Source organism: Macrobrachium nipponense, chromosome 11, assembly GCF_015104395.2.
Source record: "Macrobrachium nipponense isolate FS-2020 chromosome 11, ASM1510439v2, whole genome shotgun sequence".
Classification (NCBI taxonomy): Eukaryota; Metazoa; Arthropoda; class Malacostraca; order Decapoda; family Palaemonidae; genus Macrobrachium; species Macrobrachium nipponense.
The window spans coordinates 82,078,432-82,101,548 of NC_061087.1; the positions used below are offsets into that span (position 1 = coordinate 82,078,432).

The 23,117-nt window shown below is 46.1% G+C and overlaps 1 long non-coding RNA gene across 1 annotated transcript in view; it reads right to left on the reverse strand.

Moving 5' to 3' along the window:
• Positions 1-2,931: 2,931 nt before the first annotated feature.
• Positions 2,932-23,117, reverse strand: part of LOC135207310 (uncharacterized) — a 112,630-nt gene continuing 92,444 nt past the window's right edge. Inside the window, exon 3 of the long non-coding RNA XR_010312956.1 lies at positions 2,932-3,064. This is a non-coding gene — a long non-coding RNA (uncharacterized LOC135207310). The remainder of the gene's footprint in view (positions 3,065-23,117) is intronic.

The following is a 23,117-nucleotide window of genomic DNA, read 5'->3' on the forward strand; positions in this document are numbered from 1 at the left end:
GAAGTCCGAGTCCGCAGACGAAGGGAGAGCGAGGCCTAAAGGCTCGCCCGATTCGTACCAGAATCCCAATCTTGCCAGTCAGTTTAGACGGAGGGAAAGAAAAAAACCGTCTTCCTTTCTCTTCCTTAGAAAGGAGCCATTCCCCAAAACCTCTAAGCGCCTTCTTCATGGAAACAGTAGGTTTCATCCTTACACAAGACGAAACCTTCGACGTCTTCGAAGTGGAGAATAACGAAAGAGGAGAAGGGGGAGCCACAGGAGAAAGGATATCTCCGAACTCTTGCAGGAGCAAATCTGTCAGCCTCTTATAGGAGGAAACAGAGGAGGGGTCCTTTTGGTCCTTCTTGAGCTGAAGAACCCTCATGATCCTTAGAGGCGCGACTGTTCTTAAAGGAGTCTCTAGAGGAAGTAAGACGTATACGTCTTGGAGACAAAGCTTCAGAAACGTGTCTACTTGCAACCTCCTTCTTGGCTGGAGGAGTGCGTTTCCCAGATTCTTGGAGCCTAACAGGAGTAAGGCGGCTGTCAGGAGCAGAGCGCCTGTTTGAAGAAGAACTTCTATCAGGCTCTTGGCGCCTATCCAAAGGAGAGCGGCTACCAGGCGAACAGCGCCTGCCATACGAGAAGCGGCTACCAGGCTCTTGGCGCCTGAACCGAGGAGAGAGGATCTCTGGCGACGAGCGCCTACTAGGTGAGCGCCTACAAGGGGAGAAGCGCCTGCTAGGATCTCGGCGCCTGACTCGAGGAGAGTGAAAGTCAGGAGAAGAGCGCCTGCCAGGAGAAACACGCCTAACAAGCTCTTGACGCCTGTCCAGCGAAGAGCGCCTGTCCGATTTAGGGTGCTTGTCAACAGGAGAGTGGAGGCGAGACGAGGAGCGGCTACGAGGCGAGTAGCGCCTACTAGGCTCTTGGCGCCTGTCAAGGGGAGCGATCCTGTCTCGAGAAGAGCGTCTGTAGGGTGAAGATCTCCTACGAGCAGTTTGCTCCTTGTCCGAAGGAGAAAACTGTCTGTCAGGCGAATGGCGCTTGGACGCAGAAGGGATCTTGTCCGAAGCAGAAAGTCTCCGGCGAGAATCCGAACGCACAGGTGAGCGCGCCGCTTCCGTCGAATAGCGAGAGTCAGGAGAGGGGAGCCTGGATTTCTTTACAGGAAGCGAGACGTCCTTCCTACGACGAGACGACACGCTAAGAGAGCCAGCCAGAGCCGAAATCTGCGCCTGAAGGTTAGCCAAACCACCCTTGCAGGAGAATTCACAAACTCTTGAACAGGTGACGAGGCTCGATCTCTGCTCGGGGAACGATACTCCTGAGATCTCTTACGTTTCTTCGCTTCCACCTCAGGCTCTTCCGAAAAAACTTCAGGGCTGGATGGACGGGCACAGGGAGCGTTCCAGGCTCTCTTCGAAGGGCGCGAGGCTTCCGAAGAGCTCCATCCTAGTTTAGGCGAAGGCGAAGGCGAAGACGAGAAGCATTGGCGCAATATTTCTCTCTTGGAGCGATCCAAGGTAGCCTGGGAACGATCAACAGGAGCTACCAAGGGGACGCCTGACCGGTGGGGATGCTCCCTAACCTTCCTGCGGCTTTCGACTTTCCTCCTCCACTGGGACTGGGAGTCTGGAAGAGGTCTAGGCCTGGAAGCATTAGGGAGCCGATCAGACGCACCCTCCACTGCACTGGGTTCACTGCACAAATCACTATTGGAATCACTCTTACCTTCTAATTGTTTGATTTTCCTCTCCATACTGCGAATGGTGGCTTTCATGGAGGCCACTTCCGAAGGCGCATCTTCGGCTTCGGTGCAGGGAGCAGGAGCTGAAACTGACAAAGGAGCTACTTCTAAAATAGGATTATCTATATCCAACTCGCTAATACGAGATCTACTACTGCTCCTAGAAGAAGCTTTCCTAACTATCCTTTTCAAGCTTCCTCAAGTAGGAAGACAAAGACTTCCATTCATCCTCATTCAGCTTTTCACATTCATTACAAGGATTATTAAAGGTGCATTCATTCCCTCTACACTTCAAACATACCGTGTGAGGGTCTACCGCAGCTTTCGGTAGCCTCACCTTACACTCAGTCATACAACAAACTCTAAACATAGCAGTTTTCTTAGTATCAACATCAGACATCATGAATCCAAGAAAAATCCAAAGAAAAGTCAAATAACTGTCCACAAATCGCGAATGCCAGGCCAAAAGATCGGGTACTTCACCAAAAGTCCGTAGAAACAATCCAGGGCGAAAACGAGAAAAGAATCCAACTGTCAAGAGGTACCGACAACAGGTGTGGTCGACACCGACGACAGAAAAAATCTGACAAGAAAGGTATGTTGGTTCTTACACCCGCTTCCCAGCGGCGGGTAAGGTAGATCACCTGACCTACCTGTTGCGTTAGCCGCGAGTTTTGAATTCTGTCGTGACGTCAGAGACGTAAGCTAAGTATATGTCTGACAGGAAAGTTCATGTACAAAATCTAAACATTTGGTTTTCACAAAGGTTTTCCTATATAGCCTAATGTTTTCAGCTCTGCTTGTTGTAGATAACATTAAGCAAAAACCTAACCAAGCACAATACCATACAGGAGAAAATTAGCCAGAAATCATCAAAATATCACTAACCCCTATCTGACCATCCATAGACTAACAGGCTGACATCCATATAACAGATTAGCATAAAGAAAGAAGACAGAACATAAATATTCCAGTACCATCTGGTTTGAAACAGATGAATACAGACAGTCCTAGCGAGTTAGCCAAGCATATTTTGATTTTATTTTAAATGCTGACTGCATGATCATACAAGTATCAAAACAAGATTCTGTAATCCATAAACTTATATTTCTTAGTTTCAGATAGAAAATTACCAATACTTATAATCTTTATCATCAATAATGAAAAGCATTCACATGAAGAATATGAAATAAATTACCTGGTCTGTAAGGCTCAATAAGAAACATCAGCTTTGGCACACATCCTCTTGACAATATTTATCCCTTCTGGTTTCTTGAGGTCTAAAACCACTGAGCGTTTTCCACGTCCTGAACGATCAATATGGGGGCCTTTGGGCTGTAAAAATAGAAAGCAATTAATAATCTTATTACACAAGTTTTATACTATACATAATGGACAAATATGTACATAAATAGTGAGACCGAAAAATACTAATGAATACTAAAACCTCTTTTTCAAAGATAGTATTAAGTAATATATCTCCAAATTACCCGGATTCATATATGATAGAGGTAAACAAACATCCGATATAAAGCAATTAAAGCTTTGGCACAGTTCAATACGCTGCACTCAAATTACAGCATTTCAAATAACAAAAACAAACTTTCAATACTACATTGAGCAATCTTCCACACCATACGCATCAGAATACATACAAGAAAGCAAAATTCTATATGCCTTTTGGTGCAAAATGGATTAGGAGAATATGCGACTGGTAAAGTGTCACCTATGACAGAAAATGACATTTTTTATAAAGAAAATAAAGTTTCTATATATATACAGGCAGTCCCTGGTTAATGGCGGGGATTCCGTTCTATTAGGGGTGCTGATAAGTGAAGACCACCATTAACCGACACTCAGCTATTTATGGTGCCTATGGTGCCAATAACCAGTTAATGGTCCCTCTGTTAGAATGTTATGGCGCCAAAACTATTATCAGCACCTTCTGGTGCCGATAACCAAAACATGGCCCATTATGGCCCCATAAGTTGCCGATTTTATGGCGCTAGACAAGCACCATAAAACCGGATCACCATTAACTGAGATTGCCAATAATCGGGGACTGCCTGTGTACTTACCAAATAATTACTTGGCTATTATTGGCTACTATTCTTTAACAGTAGTCATAAGGGATTTTTTACTAAACACCACAGGTTTTGAGAGGCCTCTGATTCCTTTAATTCTCTCAATATAACACTTCACCAGCCCTAAGTGCGCAAAGTAATATTCTCCTGGATTCTGAAGGGTCAAGGATATCGACCAAGCACTTGATGACAAATGAACGTGGCCAGGGGTTAGAGGGGTTCTCAATTTTTGCTAAAAATCTCAGGGGTATAGAGCAAACTGCATTGCCTTGGGGAAAACCCACCTTCTTATCAAGCACTTGAAGCTCGCTTACTCTTTTGGCCGTAGCTAAAGATAGTTAAAAATAAAGTCTTACTTATCAGGTTTCTTAAAGAGAAGAAATTACAGGTTAGAATGGAGGGCCTGAAATCCATTTAAGAACCCATCCAAGTTCCTGGCAATAATGGTGATTTCTCTTGCTTCAATGTGTCTAATGATTTTATCAAATTGCAGATATACCGGTTTGTAGATAAACTCAACTCCAACGTGTGTTTGAACACAACATAGCACTGTAACTTTTAATAGTAAAGGTTGTCAATCCTCACGATGCCCTTAGAAAAAGCAAGAAATCTGCGATTTGGGCTACAGTGGAGATTACAGCAGAAGATTGGCACCTACACCCTGCAATTGCCTCTGCAGCTTTTCTTGAAAAGCCTTTCACTCTGACAAGCTCGGACAGTCTGAAGCCTCTCACAGTGAGCGTGGATAAGTCTTGGTGATAGCAGTAAAAGTGAGGCTGTCTGAGAAGCTTTCTCTTCTTTGGTAATAATCTCAGATAGTCTACCAGTAGTCTTAGAAGGTCTGGGAACCATTCCTTCTATGTCCAGAAGGGAGCTACTAAGGTCACTGACATGTTGGAGTGGGTGACGAACTTCACCACTTCCCTCACCGTGCTGAACTGTGGGAAAGTATAAACGTCTAGGTCTGACCAATCTTGAATCATGGCATCTGTTGCCCATGCCAGAGGATTCGGAGCTGGAGAGCAGAATAAGGGTAGGCAATGATTCCTTAACATTGCAAACAGGTCTATCGATAACTTTCCCCACCCCCGTGTTTTCTGCGGATTCAGTGTCCGCTACACGGTAGCGATCTGTCTGCCATGACTTAGTCGTCCACAAGGACGTTCAGCTCGACCTGAATAAATCAGGTCACAATGTTGGTTTGATTGTCTTGTGCCCATAGAAGGAAGTCTCTGGTCGCTTTGTAAAGCAAGAAAGGATGAGTCCCCGATTCTTTATGTAGGCTAGAACAGTCATGCTTTCCAAATGGGCCACTACTGTCCTGTTGTACCTCTGTTGCAAAAGACTGAAGAGCTAAGTGAATTGCTTTCAGCTCCTTCACATTATGTGTAGTAACTCCCTTTCTACTAGCGACCATGTTCCGGATCCTTCTCTGTTGTTTAAGCATCTTTCTTCTAAAGACCACCACCTAAAGTTCTCCTTGATTTCTCGAGTGATGGGGAGATCTGCACCACCTGACTCTTAGATAAAATTGAAACATTCAGGTGTGTAACCTTCCCAATGGTACAAATTTCTCTATGGATGACAGGATTCCTAGGAGAATCATCCATTCCTTTGCTGAGCTGGAAGGGTGGTAAAAAAAAATTTGGATTTTCTGTGTGCAGTTGCAAATCCTTTGAAGAGATGGAAAAGCTCAAAAATTCAGAGAATCGATCTTCTTCCCCAAACAAACGATGATCAATTGTGTCAGGACTAATTGAGACTAATTATCAGAAGGCCCAAATCCTTGGCAAGAAGGAGTCCTCTGCAGGTCCTCTGTACATCTTGATCTCAATGGGGAGCGTAGGAGCCATCATCTAAGTAAAAGACTGACATTGATGCCCATGAGGTGAAACCATTTTGCAAGAGGGGCACGAACCCTGGTAAATACTTGAAGGACAGTTGACAGGCCAAAACACAGAGCTCAGAACTGGTAGACTCTGTCCTGGAAAAAAAATCTCGGGTACTTCCTGGAGTCCTGGTGTATTGGAACATGGAAGTATGCAACCTGTATGTTTATCTACAGGCAGACCCTGGTTATGGAAGGGTTCTGTTCTCAGCAGGGTGCTGATAAGCGGAAACCCACATTAACCGAAACTCGGGCAATTTATAGGAGCTTATGGCGCTTGATTAACTGAAACTCGGCCCATTATGGCGCCATAAATCACCGATTCCATGGCCCAAGACAAGCACCATAAAACAAGATTGCCATTAACCAAGTCCGCCGATAACCGGGACTGCCTGTATAGTTACAACCCAGTCTCCCTGGTGGATGGCTGATGCCTTGGGGACAACAGGCGATTCTAAAACCCCCTCTGTGCTTGAATCCTTGACTATTTCCACAGCTTGCTTTTTGAGGAGGGCTGATACTTTTCAAGAGGGGTGAAAACTTCTTTGAGCCTGAGTAAGGCTGTTAAAGTTGATAGGAAAAAGGATTCTCCATGAAAGGAATTGAGTACATATTCCTCTTGTAGGACTTTTAATACCCATGATTCTATGCCTCTGGCTTTCCATTTTCCACAAGGATGTTCTGGAGGACCCGGGTCTCACTTACAAGAGACGGGTTTGACTGATTGAAAGCAGCCCCTACTGCCTCGAAATGTCTGCTGTGGCAGCGGGGAGACTGTTCTACCGAAAAAAGTAGATAAAGGTGGTCAACCTGGCTCTCTTGTACGTTAGGCCAACTGAACTAACAAGTCCTGTGTGGATTTTTTCTACAGTTTGAACGTTACCTGTTCCAGGGTGGCTTGTGGAAACAACGATCCAACAGGGCGAATAAGAGAGAAGACCTTTGAGAAGGAGTGACTCTTTTAGAGGTGAAAGAACGCCATAATTCCATCTTTTTAAGAAGGCCAGTAGTAAAGATTGTCGCAAGTTCTTGTGAACTATGTCTTATTGCCCTGTCGGCACAAGAGAGAATCTCCAGCCAGTCCAAAAAGAACTTCCCCTGCAGGGCGGTACAGCCTTCTATTTTTTTTAGCTAAGACCCCCACATCCAGTCCAAGAAACTCATTACCTCAAATAGTTTAACATATTTAACAAGGTGGTCCAACTCCGATGGCCTAAATAAAATCCTGGCCAAGGTAAATGCAGAGCGACGTGTTGCTTAAATGAGACCGGAGAAGTCGCCTTGAGAGGAGGCAGAAGCTCCAGGGAGTTTCTCCATTAGCATACAACAATTACATATGTCATATCAAGCACAACAGGAGCGCAAAAAACTGTCTTGGCTATGTCTCTCTTGGTTACCAACCAGGCATCAGTGCAAGCCAAAGCTTTCCTGGAAGAGGAAAGGACCATCTTTGGTAATCTAGAAGCTCTTGCAGGTTGGCGAATCAGGAACGAGGAGCCTGGTGAAGACAGGGCCGCTGGAGAGAAGAAATATGGATAACAAACCAAGAACCTCAGAAGAGCTGAATAATCTGAGGTTGGCTACTCTTGGTGCAATGGTTCTTTGCCTGGCAAAATCGATGACTAGCCAACTCCGGAGGATCATGTGACACAGGGGAAGGCCTTTGCAGCAGGAATAAAGTATTATCTAGTCAACGTTGAATAGGGGCAATGGACGGATCTTCAATGGCGGAAGAGGCCGCAACTGACGATTCAAAAGAATGATGTTTTCCTTTAGTCACTGAATGTTTAACTGTATGAGGCTGAACCACAACAGTGAACCCTCTGACACAGGAGACCACCCACTGGGGCACAGGTGAGTTCACTAACACCATGCACTCAGACACAGCACTCGAACACTGAATGCTCAAATTCTATTGGCAGTTTGATACAGGGTGCTTAGATATTGGGCACTTGGACCCTGGGTGCTTTGGCACTGGGTGCTCATGCACTGGATGTTCCAGCACTGGGTGCTCAGACACTGGGCGCTCTTGCACTGAGTACTCGGACACTGGTGGGCGCTCAGACACTTGATTCTCATAAACTGGGCACTTATGCAGGGCACTCAGACACTGGATGCTCAGAAGTCCCTGTAGAAACCTGCTGAGTTCAAGCTGACAGACATCCAAAAGACTTCATGAAGGATGATGGGTGAGATCTCTCTTCTAAGGCTTGCTTATGCACGGGAGACAAGTCTTTCTCCAAAGAAGCGCCATGCATTTTCAACAGGCTGGAGATGCTAGAAAAATGCCAACTATGCCCTTTCGCCTCATGAGAGTCAGACTGAGAAAGCAACTACCCATGGGTAAACCCCACTGACCTCCCTTGGACTGCCCAGGTGAGCAAGGGGAGCTTAGTAGGGCCCTTGGTCTAGGAGCATCAGTGAGATGGGTAGCCATACCCTCTAAAGACACTGCACTAGCACTAACACGACTAAACTTATCCATGAGGACTCTTACGGAATTCCCAATTTGGGAAACCATGCTTACATGAGGCTTGAATTTCTTGTTAACTTGAGCCTTGAAGCTGGCAATGGCATTGGGTTCAGAAATATGGGAACCAGGGAGCAGAGTAGCAGGAAAAGTCAGAGGACTGGATGGAGATAGGGGAGAAAGCAGTAACAGGCATCAGGACAGGTAAATCAAACAATATCCTTAGGAGAAATAGGTTGGACTAGATGGAGCCCCAGCTTCAACTCTAGCAGTCGGCTTCCTCTGTCTGTCACATTATAGTTTTTCCAAATGTGCAATTAAAACTTTCCATTTCCCTTTATCCCAGTCCTTACATTCAATGAAACTAATGTCCAGTGAACATACTTGTTCACAAGCACAATAAACAGTATGACTGTCGTATATGGCAGATGTAAGCCTAGTCTTGCAGCCCTTACTACAATAGCTCATACCAGACTACTAGAATCTTAAATATAGTTTCAGGAAATAATAGTCAAAATCAGGAAGCTAACTAAGCTGATGATAAAAGTGCTACCAAAAGCAAAAAATACTTCACCAAATGAAGTTAATGTTACAAACATCTGGCAAAATACAGAATCTCAGAGATGTTCACAAAAACATGTAACATCACTGATTGGCAGAAACAAATTGAGCTCTTTGGCTGTGTTGTACCTATTCCTCCCCAAAAGTGGGCAGGGTCAATCAATTACCTACACCAAAACAAAAGAACACTACAGTATTTTTCGAACCTTGAGCTCCGTGTAAGTGGAAAATAATAGCCATGTACATAATTATTAGGTAAGTTACTTATATAAAAACTATTTTCTGGGCTCAGCTCGTGTCGCTGCGCGAAATATCCTTTAATCTATTATTTCTAGGGTAAATGTACTAACACCTACCAGAGAATAAATAAATAAAGAAAAAGGTCAGTATAACTGACTCGCTCACTCTCCAGAGAGTGTCGGTATGAACACTATGGCGAGTGAGACCACTACCACGAGCCAAATGCCAATAGAATTCTCCCACTACAAAATCCCCCAAGAGGAGAGCCGACCCACAGAGTGGGCAGCACCTACTACTACTACTCCATCCCATGCTGCCGACTGCTGCGCTCTGGTGGCCATCCTTTTCAGTTAGCGCATACGATACACACGTGCCATTTTCTTCTCTGTGTTTTTTGTGCCCTTTCCTTTGGATTTTATTACCATGGAGCGTGCAGCCATCGCAGCAGCTAAGTTAAGTACTCAGTGTTTATTGCTAAGTGGTTTTTTCCGGCCCTGAGCACGTATTTGCCGTTTTTTAGGTATAAATACGAACTCTAGGTCGGAAGCATTTTTTTTTTTTGGCAGCATGGTTCTGCCTCTGGTGGGTTCGTTCTGGGTCGCCCATACCCAGAACATCCTTGCTTATGTACGCTCTATTTTATTTATCCGCTTTGTTAGGGTACGGTCTACACGGTTTTGTCAGTGCATGCATGTCTTTTACCTTATGTAGGCTCTTCCATCCAGGACCCTAGCCACGGCTCTTAGTATCGGCCTCGGCTAGCTTTGAGTGGTAGACTTGCCTTCGGGTTAGTCGTACACTCCTGGATTTTTTCTCCTGCTATATTGTTTTCTTTCTTTCATTTATTATTCATTTATATTATTTATGTGATATTTGTTAGGTTAGTTAGGCGTCTGGCTTGCTTAGCCTAGGTCTTGGCCCATTGGGCCTATATGTTACCGCTCTTCAGCTCGGTTGCTTCCCGATAGCATCTCTCTGATCAGTTGGTTATGTTTCTAGGCTTAGTTGTTGTTCTTATCGCCCCGTGGTCACTAGTGATCACGAGGCAGCCAGACGCCTGTCCAGTCACCTTCCCCCCCTCCCACTCTTCTATAGGGTCGGGGGGGGTGGGTGGGTAGGTCCCTGCCCCTGATAGCTCCCACCCAATAAACCCGAGCCTGGCCTCCCTCTCGGTCCCCCCCCAGGCGAGGGGGTAGAGGACGGGACCAGACCCAGACTGGACTCGACCTCTCCGGGGGGCTTTTCTCGGCGTCCGGTCGGATGGTAAGTGGTGGGGGGGGGGACTGGCCTTTCCCCCCTCCATTACTACCCCGTCGCTCCGTTACTAGCCCGAGTCTGTATGCCCTCTTGCTCTTTCCCACCTTACTAGGGCTCCTTTACCACCGGAGACCTGGCATCCAGCCACGGAAAGGTGCTAGTCTACCCACAGGGTGGACCGGAACATACAGTTGGTCCCTTCTAACCTCTCCGTTTCACTGAGTTACACACTCCGCCACGCACTGGACTTAGTCCGGTACGTTCGAGTTTTTTGGGAGGTTTAAGATCTATTATGTTAACTATTAAGTTTATCTTAAGTACCTTAAACCATCCCCCCTCCCTTCTTGTCTCACCGGATCCCTCCGGGGTTATAGCCTATTCAGGCGATTAAGGGAGGGGTTATGCCCAAATTTTTTCCGAGCTCCGGCATGCAACGGAGTTCTTCTGTCCTTTAGCCTGTAAGTGATAGTCTTTAAGATACTCATGTGTCTTTTCACTTACAGACCACCAACTGTGAGCATCCGGGGTGCGCCGCCACTCTTCAGGACCCATGTGGACACGAAGTTTGCCGGTCCCATGCTCCATGCGCGACTCCGCACGGGGACATCCAGGTCTGGTACCATGAAACGTGTACCATTTGTTACGATCTGGTGAGCCAGCTCTTAGACGGGGTAAGTATTCCATCTCCGGTAGCTGGTTTTCATCTGTTATAGTGCTTAAGTTTACATCAATCACTCTAACTTAAGGTAAAATTCAAGGGGTCTTATAGCCCCTATAATTTTAAGTTAAGCTTTAAGTTAGCTTTAGTTTTAAGTTATTCTTAAATCTAATCAATACCCTCTCTTCCAGGCGCCGGCCGTGAGGGATACCGCACTGGCAACCCTGCGGGCCTGGGTCGGCGGTTTTCGGGAAGAACGCCGCCAAGGGTATGCCCTACATCCTGGAGAAGAGGTTGGCTGGTCCTAATCTTCCCCGGAGGCAAGGCGACAGGCTACGTCGACCCAGTAGAGGCGGCCCCGACTATCGCTTCATCCAGCAAACAGCTGGCTGCCTCGTTGACTGACCAAGGCCAGGACATCTCCTCGGAAGTCGCGACGTTGGATATCAATGTAGAACCTATGGTAGGTGTGGACGACCTGTTGGTCGAGGTAGGTAAGTTGGACGCCCAAGGGATACCCTTGGGTGCAACTGCTTCTTCTACTCCTGCAACCTCTCCATCCTTCCAAGGCTTTACGGGTAACGAATTATATACTTCTCCTGACGCTTCAGTTAGACCCAAGGTCAAGGGTCAAGCAGTGAAATCCTTGACGAAGACGTCGTCGTCGTCTAAGAAGACGGCTTCGGCGTCATCCTCTTCTCGTAAGTCTCCGGCTAGGAATCCCGGAGCAGAGAAATCTAGAGCTTCTGGGTCCGGCTCTAAGTCCTCGAGGAGTAAATCCTCCAGGGAGAGATCTCACACTCCAGCGGAGTCGTCAGTTCCGCTACCCTTGGTTCCAGTTCAGAGCCACCCCTCCACCTCCGCAGCAGCTCCGGCTTTGGACTCCAATGCTGGGCTGTTACAACAGGTGGGCGACCTGGTTGGGTCTCTGAAAAATAGCATGGAGCAAATGATCTCTCGGTTGTCGGATAGGATTACCTCTCAAGAACAACATTATAGCCGGACTGAGCCAAGCTCCTCTAGCCTCTCCTCCACCTTTTCAGCACAGGTGGAGCCCAGCTTCCCCCGTATGACTCTCTACCTCCGTTCTCAATGAACAACCCTTGGAGAGTACGTCATACGCCCCCTTCCAAGACGGACTCCATTTCTATCCCGGAATGTGGAACTCGGAGGATTGAGGACTTCGAGTTCTACCCGGAAGACCTTCAGCCTCCGTTCATCGGCTACGCCAGGCTCACCGCCTCAGCCATGACTCGGGATGATAAGGTTCCAAAGGAGACAGTCCTCTATTCACGTGACCAGGCTCAGAGAGAATGGCTCAGGTGTCTAGAGGAAATGGATTGTTCCAATACGAAAATCAACCTTTCAAGAGCCCGTTCACGATCTTTACGATGGATGAGAGTACCCCCCCGCTCCCTTTCCTGACAAAGATCGCAACATCTACCATTCCAGCGGCCACCAGAAGGGGGATCCCATGCTCAACTGAAGGAAGCAGATCCTACATCTCCGTTACTTCCTTCAGCCGGAGAATTGTGGGAAGACTTACCTAACACCTTCTCAGCTGGCAAACTCAAACCGGACTGTGCTATGGAGCAGTTTGGTGAGAAGCTACATAGGCTCCAGATAGCCTTATTCAGCAGAATTCGACGCAAATCGCGGTTAGCCAGGTCTATTAATTCCATGGCTATGACCGAGGTGGCTACCATGGCCTATGGGTCAGAACCGCTCTTCAAGCTTCTTACCAAATCCTTGACTCAAACGGTACAGTCAGATATGTTTGAGTTTGCCACTGCTAGGACAAACTGTAGGAAGCATGTCCTACAAGAAGCAACTATTCGGCACGAGCCGAATAGGTTACTTGCGTCAAGCATCTGGGGAGCAGACCTCTTCCCAGAAGCGATGGTGAAGGAGGTTCAGTCAGAGGCTACGAGGTTGAACCAGAGCCTTAAGGACCGTTGGGGTCTTACGGCCAAGAGACGACAGGATCTAGCAGTTAAGGGTAAGGGTCAAAGGAAACATGTTATTGTTATGATACAATAAAGTTTGTTCATACTTACCTGGCAGATATATATATAGCTGTATTCTCCGACGTCCGACAGAATTTCAAAACTCCCGGCACACGCAGTGGGCGGCCAGGTGGTTAGTACCCATTCCCGCCGCTGGGAGGCGGATATCAGGAATCATTCCCATTTTCTATTCAGATTTTTTCATACCACTGTCCCCTGATGGGGAGGTGGGTGGGTACTTTAATTATATATCTGCCAGGTAAGTATGAACAAACTTTATTGTATCATAACAATAACATTTTGTTCATGAAACTTACCTGTCAGATATATATATAGCTGAATCCCACCATTGGAGGTGGGAAGGGACAGAATAGAAGGATTTAGGAAACACCTCAAGTGCAGATGATTGACATCTTGATTCCTTACCTGTTAGCATAGCTGACTTCTTGATTACTGTCACCGAAGTCTGCTTTTGCTTTACTAGAGTTGCCAACAAGGTGACCTGTGTAGTTGGTGCGCTCTAGATGATCTGTCAACGGGGGCGTGACCACAATGTGACTAGACCATATTGACCATACTGTGAGGGCAACGAAGCTAAAACCACCACCTGACCTAACCTATCGAAGTTAGTCCCATAACTTCTAGGCTAACGAAAGGGAAAGCGCCTCAAGCGACCAACCCTTCAAAGTTAAAAGCACACCTATCCCTTTTTCTATAGGATAGGATTCGTGCTGCTTCCTGCCTCCAATAATATTTCTACGGATATGTATGGTCCTAGCGACTCGCAGATCTCATATGTCGTCTTCACATCCCGTCGGGAGTGTGAAGCGAACACAGAGTTGCTTCGCTCAAACGTGGCACTCAGGATATTACTGAGTGTCATGCTCTGTTGAAATGCTTCCGAGGCCGCGCCCTCACCTCGTGAGCATTTACTTTAAAAGGTTTCAAATCTTTGTTCAAACATGACGAATGAGCCTCTTAGAAAGACTCCTTAAAAATAACGCCAGGGCGTTCTTCGACATGGGCAAGTCTGGTCTTTTTTACGGAACAACACCGCAGATTGTCCGAATGACCTTGACTTTCTTTAGTTTTATCAAGATAAAACTTGAGAGCCCCGACAGGGCACAGGACTCTCTGTGGCTCTTGCCCAATAATTTGTGCCATCCCCTTGATCTCCAGGCCTCTGGCCAGGGTTAGACGGGTTTTCGTTCTTAGCAAGAACGGAAGGCTTAGAGGACACCGAATTATGTCCTCTAAAGCCAAAACCTCTGATGATGGCTAAAACCTCACTAACCCTCATTTCCGTAGCTAGAGTGGTTAGAAAATTAGCCTTTCTGGTCACGTGTATTAAGTTTACAGAAAGGAGAGGTTCGAAATGCTTTGACATCAAGAACTTCAGACTACGTCTAAGTTCCATCAAGATTTCCGCAGACCTCAAAGATCGTGAAGGGCTTTGTTGTTTGACAGATCCGAATCTCTGAGCCTAGAGGCCGTCAACAACATATTTCCGTATTCTACAATCGTTGGGACTGTTAGCTTATCCCATACTTCAGACGGAATGGGAAGGCGGTAAAGTCATTCACAGAGGTCAGAGGTAGAGGAACAGTCATTCTTCCTGCCCTATGTCCAGAAACGGCCCACTCCGATTGGTACACTGCAAAATATGCAGCACTGCTTTGCTTTGGCAATGAGACTTGCAATTAACTCTTGAAGATCCTCTCGCTTTCTTGACAGTCTGAACGCATTCAGACTCAGATCGGAGAGATTTTAGTACCTCTCGAAGTGAGGCTGTTAGAGTAGACCGATTCTCTCGGGAAGGGTCCTTGGAAAGTGCTCTCTGAAGGACGTGACCTCTGTGAATCCAGCCTCTCGAAGGCCAACATGGGGCGATCAGCGTCTTTCTCACTCCCTCTGACGCCAGCGATTATCTTATTACATTTCCTAAGCTTTTGAATAGGGGAAAAGGGCTAACCAACTATCCCATTCCATACTATAGGATGGCGTCTATTGCTACCGCTCTCGGATCGAGGATAAGGCGCAACGTAGAGGAAGCTTCTTCGTCTTCAATATTGCAAAATCTACGAAAGGACGTCCCAAAGTCTCCACAACTCTCGACATACTTCTAAGCGAGGATTACTCAAAAGTCAAACGTCAGTAGTTGCTGCCGTCGATCGAGAAGATCCGCACGGACGTGCAATCGTGTAACGAACCTCTTAAGGATCGTTACGTTTCCGTGCCTATGCCGATAACCATATCTCTTTTCTTGGGATATGAGAGAGCTGCGGAATTATCTGAGATGATTTGGACCACTCGACCAAACCTCACTCTTCGAGGAACTGGAGAGCCAACCAAATTGCTTCCAATTTCCTTTTTAGATTATGTGCCAGGACCTCTGTCCGGATGCCTGGCTCCCTCTCATTATCACCTGAGGTGATCCTTAACCCATTGAGAGACGTTTAGAATTATCTCTAGATTCTTTGATGTTATTTCAGTTCTCCTGTAGGAAAAACTGTAGAGGTCTGAAATTGCAGTCCCATTCAGGGAAACAAGCTTCTCCAGCGAGGAAATGGTCCCCAGCAGACTCATCCATTCCCTCACTAAGCCATGCTTCCTTCCCTAATAATGCTGCGCTTTGCATAAGCAGGAGAGCATTATTATAGTGCTATGCTGCGGTAGACTCGTATACAGAATTCTGTACAGTGCGGTAAGCAGCGCCGAACATGTCTAAGAGAATATCTCTGTTGAAAATTTCTTAGTAAAAGGAAGTCGTTTATTCATGATTACCAGAAATCCCCTCAACCGAGGCGAAAGTCATGATTGTAGGGCAGAGATACGGTTCGTAAATCAATCCCGCGGGAGAGAGAGACGTAACCGACTGAGCAGTACAACGAGCTACCTAACACTGAGTTGGTGACAGTGTGAGACACTGTGACAGTTAAGGCAGCAGCTTATGTTCACCTTCTCGCAGTCTTATGCCGAGTTGCCAGCTATTCTATTCATCTAAGGAATAGATTTTCCATTATTTGAACAGAAACTCTCAAGTTGGCATATCTAAGCGAAACAGAATTCGCTAATACAGAAGCTGATTTTGTGTTGTCGTAACATTACGCTTAATTAACCAAATGTTAAATCGGAAACTCCTGGAAAGTTGCCGGGGAGTACCGATTAAATATACTGCGTCATCCACAATGACAGCAACCTCTCGTTTCGCACTATTCTGCCTGAGTTACCAGCTACTCTCTTCTACGAAGGAATAGGTTCGTTACTATTATCGATCATAAGAAAATTCTCAAGCAGGCATATTTAAGCGAAACATAATTCGCTACATGCAGAAGCTGAGTTTGGTGTTGTTGTAACAATACCTTCAAGCATTGTCCTTACACCGGAAACTCCTGGAAGTTTGCAGGAAGGACCGATTAAATACACTTAAAATACAGTCCTTTTCGGTTGCCATCTGTAGAGTAACCACGATATGCGTATATGACTTGAACTTTACATTAGTAATATGACGCAAAGATCAAAATACCTAAGTATTGCAGTCACTTGAACATCTAATTCTCTACTACATTCTTTCCTCGACGAGGAAGAGAGAGAGAATGGAAATCGACTGTCTTCATTCTCTTTGCCAAGAAAAGGAATAATATTATTCAAATGGAAATCCTCAAGTGAGAACCGAAGATCGAAAAGGAAAGTTCAAGCTTCTTATGATATTTGACATAAGACTTCATGGACGTGTCTATAAGTCTTTTTCCTGGATGAGCCTCTGACTAATGAATGAGAGCTCTTTCGAAATTTTGTTACTTATCCGCTTATGCGATAAAATGTTATTAAGAACTTTGTCAATGAGAACTAACCAATTGCATGACGGAAAGTAATCCAGGAATTCGAGCATATAGCCTTCCCGATTCCCGCAGAAATCGAGGAAGGGCAGATTCCTGATTAGAGACTGGGCTTACGACAGGAATGACTTAATGTTCCCCTTCGGCAGGCGCAATCCCGAAAGCAGACGAGGCGTTTTATGACACCGAAATCTGCTTACAGTTTTTTTTCCTGGAATTCATCAAGTGATGGATTCTCTTGAACGCTCCCTTCGTAGAAAGAGAAGTAGACATCTTGACGAGACCAAACTCCTTCCTCTACTTCGACGACGCTCTCTTGAAGAGCGTTCTTGCAGGAATCCTGCTGAACGTCTTGATGCGTAGGACGCCTATCGTTCTGAAGAACGTCCTGGCAAGTGCTCTACCGAGCGTCATGACGTGTAGGATGCCGAGCGTCTTCAAAAGCGTCCTCGCTAGCGTCCTGGCGAGCGTCCTCGCTAGCGTCCTGGCGAGCGTCCTCGCTAGCGTCCTGGCGAGCGTCCAGATGTGTAAGACATCGAGCGTCTTCCAAAAAGCTTATCAATGTTTATGACGTCGAGCGTCTTCTGAAAGGCCACCCGAAAAGCGTCCTGGAGAGCCGCACACTGCTCCTGAAGTGTGAGAGCACTATAGGAAGACGTAAGGCTATCGTCTCCAAGACGGCCTTAAAGACTTTCGTTACCTTCTAACAAAGATGGTGGCCGCCTGTGCAACATTTTGCGTCTTAGTAATGCAAATGAACATATCCAGACACGCGCTCAAAAAAGGAACGCCGAGCGTTCCGAAAGGCATCGTCGCGAGGTGCTTGCCGAACGTCCTAATTGCATTCTTTGAGCGTCTTGAAGAGCGTCCGGAATAGAAGAGTGACGAACATCAAGGGAAGCGTCATAGTGAATGACGTGCGTCAACACGAGTAACTTGAGAGGCTTCCTGGCGAGGGGAGAGCCGCTCATGAAACGCGAGCGTCCTAAGCATAGTACGGTGATCGTCATCAGACGAGTCTTTCAGGACGTTCGCCACTCTTGACAAAAACGACGGCCGGCTGTGCGACATCTTGCGTCTTTGTCACGGTCATCGACACTGCAGAAGGGCATTTAAAAGGACGCCTGTGTGTTCTTGGGTATGAGGAATTCTTTGCCCTTCTCCTGTCGAAAACTAGGATAGTCTGTCCAGTGTCCATCTCTGTCCGCTGACAGAGCGTCCCTTAGGGACGAGTAAGATGCGTTCTTGGCGAGCTATTTGACTATGCAAATCAGCTTGCCGGACGTCAATCTTATGAGCTTGAACAATATCCCGTTTCGTAGTAAAGCGAACGTCACATACGTATACATAACGCCATGAGGGAGGAGGACACCTTAGCCGATGACAATAAGACCTCCTTGGAGCGTCCACCAAATTGGCGAATCTCCTTGAGAAGAAGACGGTGCTTTCAATCCTGCTTCTTCTCCTGTTTTCGTACCAGATCCCAGCTCTCCCTTTCAGTCTAGATGGAGGAAGTGCAAACGAAGTCTTCCTCTCGATAGAGCGTTGAATGTCTCGAAAGGCGTCCTTGTGAGGGTCCTGCCTTAAGGACATTTTTAATCTCTTGACCAAGACGACAGTCCGCCTGTGCGACATTTTGCGTCCTTTGTCACGCTTATCGATATTAAGTCAAGCCGAAGGGACGCCAGATCGAGTGGGTTCCCCGTAACCCTCCTTCGGCTTTCGACATGCCCTCTCCCTATCCTGGGAGTCCGACAGAGGTCCAGGCCTAGAGGCGTATGGGGCGGATCTGACGTTCCCTCCTGACGAGAGAGAGGACTGAAGCGTCCTCTTCTCTAAAGCTTCTTAGAGGGCGCGAGTCCTTCCGAGAGCTCCAACCTTGCGGGGAGGACGCCTCGGAGGACGAGAGACAATCTTTCATGATTCGTGCACGTGCACGATCTTTGGCAGCCTTATCCTGCCGAAGGGACGCCAGATCGGTGGTGGGGGGGGGGTTCCCGTAACCTCCTTCGGTTTTCAACTTGCCCCCTCCCTGGTCCTGGGAGTCCGACAGAGGTTTAGACCTAGAGGCGTTATAGGACCGATCTGACGCCCCCTCCACAACACTAGGGCAAAATCAACATCACTACACTCAACACTGATTGGAGAGCGAGCACTTTTTCAAGCTTACTTGATGTAATCCACAATAATAGAAAGGCATTACTTCTCACAGAACTTCCTCTAGGCCCGTAAGCCATACCACAGGGTTAGGCAAAATAAAGTCTACTGGAGGTTTTAGTAGGTTCATTATCCTAACTTCCGTTACTGTGGAGGAAGACCTCCTGATTCTATCAACGCTCTAATTTGCTACATACGAATCATACGTCTCTTTCGGAATCAGTCAACATTCACTAATTACATTGATCTCTCACAAAGAAAACATGTAAACGTCATGTATACTAAACGAGTGTCTACCGAAGGTTTCGTAGCCTCCCCTTACCCGTTGCAGACACAAAATCTGAAACTAGGCTACCTAGATTCAGACATCATATGCAATGAAAAATTTTAATTAATTTATGATAGCGTATGCTAGCCACAAATCCAAGTCAATCATTCAAAAAAATAAGTAGGATACTTAAGCGGCTAATGAAGTTTTGTTTCAAAATCCTAGCGGAGGTAGTGGAAACCAGGTGTTTTCACTACCGCGACAGAGAAAAATCTGAATAGAAAATGGGAATGATTTCCTGATAATCCGCCTCCCAGCGGCGGGAATGGGTACTAACCACCTGGCCCGCCCACTGCGTGTGCCGGGAGTTTTGAAATCTGTCGGACGTCGGAGAATACAGCTATATATATACTGACAGGTAGTTTCATGAACAAACTAGACGTTTCCAGCCCTACCAGAAAAAGCAGCCACGCTTTTCTCAACAAGTTCCGGCTGTTCCTTTGGTGCAAACAGCCCAACCTTCCACCTCAAAGGCTCAATCGCAGCCGATTTACGTTATCTCCCCTCAGCCTCAGCCCTCCACCTCTTACGCCCTCTCTCCAGCTTACAACCAAGCCTTCGAGAGTCAAGCTTCACAGAAGTATGACCGCTCGGGTAAGGGGGCAGAGGTAAGCGTTCCTTTCGTGGAGAGGATCGGGAGTCCCTTTAATAGGGGAAAACATTTCAGGGAGGCCGAGGAGGCTACCAGAACCAATGAGGAATTTCAGGTAGGAGGGAGGCTTTTCACTTTCGCCATCGGTGGAACTTCAGCAAGTGGGCTCAGAGCATTGTGTCAAAAGGCCTGGGTTGGAGCTGGTTAACGAACCCACCTCCATCCAGACCTTTCCGCCAACTTTCCTTCCAAGGAATTGACGGAGTATGCGGAGGATCTCCTTCAGAAAGGAGCTATAGCGAGAGTCCAAAAGGTTAAAATTTCAAGGACGCTTGTTCAGCGTGCCAAAGAAAGGCTCACAAAAAAGAAGGGTAATCTTAGACTTGTCCCGCTTAAACTTGGCCATTCGCTGCGACAAGTTTCAAGATGCTCACGATCTCGCAGGTGCGGACCTTACTTCCCCGTGGGGCCGTCACACCTCTATCGATCTTACAGACGCTTACTATCATATCCCTATTGCAAGACACTTCCGTCCGTATCTGGCTTCAAGATAGGAGACCAGACATTCTCCTTCAAGGTAGTTCCTTTCGGCTCAACGTGGCAACCCAGGTGTTTTACGAAGCTGGCGGAAGTAGTAGTTTCAACAACTCAGATCGCAAGGGATTATGGTAGTAGCGTATCTCGACGATTGGTTGATCTGGGCTTCAACAGTCGAGGAATGCAACAAAGCAACACTGAAAGTAATTCAGTTCCTGGAATATCTAGGCTTCAAGATAAACAGGACCAAGTCAAGACTCACCCCAGAGTCAAACTTTCAGTGGCTAGGCATTCAATGGAATCTATCCTCCCATACTCTGTCGATTCCATCATCCAAAGAAAGGAAATAGCGAAGTCAGTCAAACAATTTCTGAGTCGCAAACTGGCATCAAGAAGATCTCAGGAAAGGATCTTGGGTTCTCTCCAGTTTGCATCAGTGACGAACATCCTAATGAAAGCCAAACTGAAAGACCTAACCAGAATCTGGCGCTCACGAGCAAACGTCAGGTCCAGGACAAATTATCCTCAGTCCCTCTGATTCTAAGAATCGTCTCCGGCCGTGGGCGAAAGTCAAGAACTTGTCGGTGTCAGTGCCCCTTCAGTTTCCTCCACCAGGGATCACCATCCACACAGACGCGTCATTAAGCGGTTGGGGAGGATATTCCCAGTTCAAAAAAAAAGGTTCAAGGAACGTGGTCACCTCAGTTCCGTCAGTTCCATATAACGTACTGGAAGCAATGCAGTGTTCTTGACTCTAAAAAGGTTACGCCCGCCAAAGTACTCCACATAAAGCTAGTCCTAGACAGCGCAGTGGTGGTACATTGTGTAACAGGGGAGGCTCCAAGTCACGTCATCTAAATCATGTCATGATAGCCATCTTCTCCCTGGCGGACAAGTTCAGTTGGCATCTCTCCTCCACTCATATAGCTGGAGTGAGAAACGTCATAGCAGATGCTCTATCCCGATCAGTACCTCTAGAGTCGGAATGGTCACTGGACAACAGTTTCGTTCCAATGGATTCTTCAGAGAGTTCCAGGTCTACAGTGGATCTCTTCGCATCTCAAGCGAACCACAAACTCCCGTGTTATGTGGCCCCCACCTGGACCCTCTGGCCTATGCCACGGACGCCCTGGCTCTAAACTGGAACAACTGGAGAAGATTTATGTCTTCCTCCGGTGAATCTTCTCATGAAAAGTCTTAAACAAACTCAGGACATTCAAGGGTCAAGTGGCTCTAGTAGCCCCAGACTGGCCGAAGAGCAATTGGTACCCTCTCATTCTGGAGCTGGGTCTTCGCCCTCTTCGGATCCCCAATCCCAGGCTCTCCCAGTCAGTACAAACGAAGACTGTGTTCGCTTCCTCAGGGATTCTCAAAACCCTAACTTTATGGATTTCATGAAGTTTTGCAGCGAAAAGGGATGCGAATATTGACCCTCAGAATATTCTCTTCTTAGAATCCGATAAAAGAGATTCAACTTTGAGACAGTATGATGCTGCTGTCAAAAAGTTAGCAACCTTCCTGAAAGAATCAGATATTAGAATCATGACAATCAATTCAGCTATAACCTTTTTCATGGTCCTTATTTGAAAAAAGGCTTAGCAGCTAGCACAATTACGACAAACAAGTCAGCCTTGAAAAAGATTTTTCAATTTGGATTCAACATAGACTTGACAGATTCCTACTTCTCGTCTATTCCCAAGGCATGTGCTAGACTTAGACCTTCGGTAAGGCCTACGTCAGTATCATGGTTCTTAACCTCTTCTATTACCGAAAGTTTGTTTTGGAGGTATGGTGGGTAACCACCATTCAAGTCTACTACACCGCACCGGGTGCATAAAGGTGGTACGCATAGTACCACCAAAACTCCTCTTTTCAGATAGGGACTTCCAATCATTCTGTAATTTCGGTTTGAAGAGTTTGGAGCAAAATAAACAGTATGACACGATGCCAGACGTATGATGAACCCCAAAAATATTATTACTGCTTATAGTAGTGTGTAGGTGACAGATGAACTGCGTCTCAACAAAAATCACAAAAACCAGACAAGCGTAAACATGTAATAACTTCTACCCAAGTATAAAAACAGTTGTATCATCATTTACTGTATTTATTTATTTATTCACTTATTACATTTTACAAATAAAAGATATGAACACCAGATAAATGAAGGTAAAATAAAGCCTTATAGTAACTTTATATATAAAAAACCAAACCAGAGAAAAAGCGAAAAAGCGATTTTTTCTGAGGACAAGAAACTTGAAAAATTAGTTTAGATAGTTTAGAACCCCTGATGCCCCTAAAGTTGTTTTCTGTGATGAAACTAATCTTAGAAAACGTAGAAAAATTACATCGACCAATTTTTGAAAGATATACTATAAAAATTTGCGATTTCCATATTTATTGGCGGGGCTTTCGCTTAGTTTTTGCTCTTTTTTTTTGTTATTATGTGCTTATTTACTGTTCTATTTTGATAATACTTATGTGCATGTTCCAGGTGCGATATACCAACATTCTGTAAGACCCGAATTTCTATTCAAGACTGTAGTTTTCTCACTGACCACCAGTGTCCCTTGTACAAGGGACACTGAGTTTCTCATTTTTTTTCATAAAATCATTTATTTTCCCTGTAGGATGATAAAAACTAACAGAGAATATGCGTTATTATAGTGGTAATAATACCTGATAATTTCATTAGCCTGTCTTGATTGTGTATTTTTGGCAAATATTTTTACGATCGGCACCCCTCCAAACTCGAGTCACTACCGAGAGAT